Here is a 4,038-nt window from a genome sequence, read left to right on the forward strand (position 1 = left end):
GTCAGTGAGTGTGTCAGTGAGTGTGTCAGTGAGTGTGTCAGTGAGTGTGTGAGAGTGTGTGTGTGTGTGAGTGTGCGAGAGTGTCAGTGAGTCAGTGTCAGAGTGTGAGTGTGTGAGTGTCAGTGTGTGTGAGTGTGCGTGAGTGTGCGTGAGTGTGCGAGAGTGTCAGTGAGTCAGTGTCAGAGTGTGAGTGTGTGAGTGTGAGAGTGTGTGTGAGTAAATGCGTGTGTGTGAGTAAATGCGTGTGTGTGAGTAAATGCGTGTGTGTGAGTGTGTGTGAGTGTGTGTGTGAGTGTGTGTGAGTGTGTGTGAGTGTGTGTGAGTGTGTGTGAGTTGTGAACATGTGTCAGTGAGTGTGTGAGAGTGTGTGACAGTGTGTGACAGTGTGTGTGTGTGTGTGAGTTGTGAACGTGTGAGAGTGTGTGTGAGAGTGTGTGTGAGAGTGTGTGTGAGAGTGTGTGTGAGAGTGTGTGTGAGAGTGTGTGTGAGAGAGAGTGTGAGAGAGAGTGTGAGAGAGAGTGTGAGAGAGAGTGTGAGTGAGAGTGTGAGTGAGAGAGTGTGTGTGTGTTTCAGTGTGTCAGTTTGTGTGTGTGTGTGTGTGTGTGTCAGTGTGTCTCAGTGTGTGTGTCAGTGTGCATGAGTGCGTGAGTGCGAGTGAGAGTGTGTGACTGTGAGTGTGTGTGAGTGAGTGTGTGTGTGCGTGTCAGTGTGTGTGTGAGTGTCAGTATGTGAGTGTGTCAGTGTGTGTGAGTGTGAGTGTGTGAGTATGTGTGGGAGTGCGAGTGAGTGTGTGTGTGTGTGTGTGTGAGTGAGTGAGAGTGAGAGTGTGTGTGAGAGTAAGTGTGTGAAAGTGTGAGAGTGTGTGCGAGTGTGTGAGTGTGTGAGAGTGTGTGTGAGACTGTGAGAGTGTGTGAGAGAGTGTGTGAGAGAGTGTGTGAGAGAGTGTGTGAGAGAGTGTGTGAGAGAGTGTGTGAGAGAGTGTGTGAGAGTGTGTGTGAGAGTGTGTGTGAGAGTGTGTGTGAGAGTGTGTGTGAGAGTGTGTGTGAGAGTGTGTGTGTGAGTGTGGGTGTGAGTGGGTGTGTGTGTGTGTCTGAGTGTGTGTGAGAGAGTGTGAGTGAGTGAGTGAGTGTGTGAGTGAGTGTGTGTCAGTGTGTGAGAGTTTTTGAGAGAGTGAGTGTGTCAGTGTGTGTGAGAGTATGTGAGAGTGTGTGAGAGTGTGTGTCAGTGTGGGAGAGTGTGTGTGGGAGTGTGTGTCAGTGTGTGTGTCAGTGTGTGAGAGTGTGTCAGTGTGTGAGTGAGTGGGAGAGTGTGTGTGAGTGTGTGTGTGTGTGTGTGAAGTGTGTGTGAAGTGTATGTGAGAGTGTGTGTGAGTGTGTGTGTGAGAGTGTGTTTGAGAGTGTGTGAGAGTGTGTGTGAGAGTGTGTGAGTGAGAGTGTGTGAGTGAGAGTGTGTGAGTGAGAGTGTGTGAGTGAGAGTGTGTGAGTGAGAGTGTGTGAGTGAGAGTGTGTGAGTGAGAGTGTGTGAGTGAGTGTGTGTGAGTGTGTGTGAATGTGGGTGAGTGTGTGTGTGTGAGTGTGTGTGTGTGTGTGAGAGTGTGTGTGTGTGTGTGTGTGTGTGTGTGAGTGAGTGTGTGTGAGAGTGTGTGTGAGTTGTCAGAGTGTGAGAGTGTGAGAGTGTGTGTCAGTGTGTGTGAGTGTGTGTGTCAGTGTGTGAGAATGTAAGAGTGTGTCAGTGAGTGTGAGCGTGTGAGAATGTGTGTCAGTGTGAGAGTGGGTGTGTGTGAGTGTGTGAGTGTCAGTGTGTGTGAGTGTGTGTGTGCGTGAGTGTGCGTCAGTGTGTCAGAGTGAGAGTGTGTGACTGAGAGTGTGTGTGAGTGTGTGTGAGTGTGTGTGAGTGTGTGTGAGAGAGAGTGTGTGTGTGTGAGAATGTGTGAGTGGGTGAGAGGGGGTGAGAGGGTGTGAGTGTGTGTGAGTGTGTGAGTTTGTGATTGTGTGAGTGTGAGAGTGTGTCAGAGTGAGTGTGTGTGTGTGAGGTTGTGAGAGTGTGTGTGAGAGAGTGTGTGAGGGTGTGTGTGAGTGAGTGAGTGTGTGAGAGAGTGTGTGTCAGTGTGTGTGTCAGTGTGTGTGTCAGTGTGTGTGAGTGTGTGAGTGTGTGAGTGTGTGAGTGTGTCAGTGTGTGAGTGTGTGAGTGAGTGAGTGTGTGTGAGTGTGTTTGAGGGTGTGAGTGTGTGTGTGTGTGTGTGTCAGTGTGGGAGAGTGTGTGTGAGTGTGTGTGAGTGTGTGTGAGTGTGTGTGAGTGTGTGTGAGTGTGTGTGAGAGTGCGTGGGAGTGTGTGTGAGTGTGTTTGAGGGTGTGAGTGTGTGTGTGTCAGTGTGTGAAGTGTGTGTGAGTGTGTGTGTGAGAGGGTTTGAGAGTGTGTGTTCATGTGTGTGAGGGTGTCAGTGAGTGTGTGAGTCTGTGAGTGTGTGTGAGTGAATGTGGGTAAGTGCGTGAGTGTGTGTGTGAGTGTGTATGCGTGAGAGTGTGTGTCAGTGTGTGTCAGTGTGTGTCAGGGTGTGTCAGGGTGTGTCAGGGTGTGTCAGGGTGTGAGTGAGAGTGTGCGAGAGTGTGTCAGTGTGAGAGTGTGTGTGAGTTGTGAACGTGTGTCTGTGTGTGTGTGTGTGTGTGTCAGTGTGTGAGAATGTAAGAGTGTGTCAGTGAGTGTGTCAGTGTGAGAGTGTGTGTCAGTGTGAGTGTGTGTGTGTGTGTGAGAGAGTGTGAGTGTGCGAGAGTGTGTCAGTGAGTGTGTGTGTGTCAGTGTGTGTGTGTGTGAGTTGTGAACGTGTGAGAGTGTGTGTGAGAGTAAATGTGTGTGTGTGAGTGAGTGAGAGTGTGAGAGTGAGAGTGTGTGTGTGAGTGTGTGTGAGAGTGTGTGTGAGAGTGTGTGTGAGAGTGTGAGAGTGTGTGAGAGTGTGTGAGAGTGTGTGAGTGTGTGTGAGAGTGTGTGTGAGTGTGTGTGAGTGAGTGTGTGAGTGAGTGTGTGTGTGTGTTTCAGTGTGTGAGTGTGTGAGTGTGAGTGTGTGTGTGTCAGTGTGTGTGTCAGTGTGTGAGAGTGTGAGTGCGTGTGTGTGAGTGTGTGTGTGAGTGTGTGTGTGAGTGTGTGTGTGAGTGTGTGTGTGGGTGTGTGTGTGGGTGTGTGTGAGGGTGTGTGTGAGGGTGTGTGTGAGGGTGTGTGTGAGGGTGTGTGTGAGGGTGTGTGTGAGGGTGTGTGTGAGGGTGTGTGTGAGGGTGTGTGTGAGGGTGTGTGTGAGGGTGTGTGAGAGGGTGTGTGGGTCTGTGTGTGTGGGTCTGTGTGTGTGTCAGTGTGTGTGAGTGTGTGTGTCAGTGTAAGTGAGTGTGTGAGAGTTGTGAACATGTGTGTGTGTCAGTGAGTGTGTCAGTGAGTGTGTCAGTGAGTGTGAGAGTGTGCGTGGGTGTGTGAGTGTCAGTGTGTGTGTGTGCGAGAGTCTGAGTGTGTGAGAGTGTGTGACAGTGAGTGTGTGTGTGAGTTGTGAATGTGTGGTGTGTGGTGTGTGGTGTGTGGTGTGTGTTAGTGTGTGTTAGTGTGTGTTAGTGTGTGTTAGTGTGTGTTAGTGTGTGTGTGTGTGTGTGTGTGTGTGTCAGTGTGTGTGTCAGTGTGAGAGTGGGCATGAGAGTAAATGTGTGTGTGTGAGTTGGGAACGTGTGAGAGTGTGTGTGAGTGGGTGAGTGCGTGTGTGTGTGAGTGAGTGTGTGTGTGTCAGTGTGTGAGTTGTGAGTGTGTGTGAGTGAGTGAGTGTGTGTGTGAGAGTGCGTGAGAGTGTGTGTGAGTGTGTTTGAGTGAGTGTGGGAGGGTGTGAGAGTGTGTGTGTCAGTGTGTGAGAGTGTGTGTGTCAGTGTGTGAGAGTGAGTGTGTCTGTCAGTGAGTGTGTCAGTGTGTGTGAGTGAGTGTCAGTGTGTCTGTGTCAGTGTGTGGAGTGTGTGAGTGTGTGTGTGAGAGGGTTTGTCAGTGTGTGAGTGTGTGTGAATGTGGGTGTGTGTG

The sequence above is a fragment of the Scyliorhinus torazame genome, chromosome 2, assembly GCF_047496885.1.
Source record: "Scyliorhinus torazame isolate Kashiwa2021f chromosome 2, sScyTor2.1, whole genome shotgun sequence".
NCBI classification, from domain to species: domain Eukaryota; kingdom Metazoa; phylum Chordata; class Chondrichthyes; order Carcharhiniformes; family Scyliorhinidae; genus Scyliorhinus; species Scyliorhinus torazame.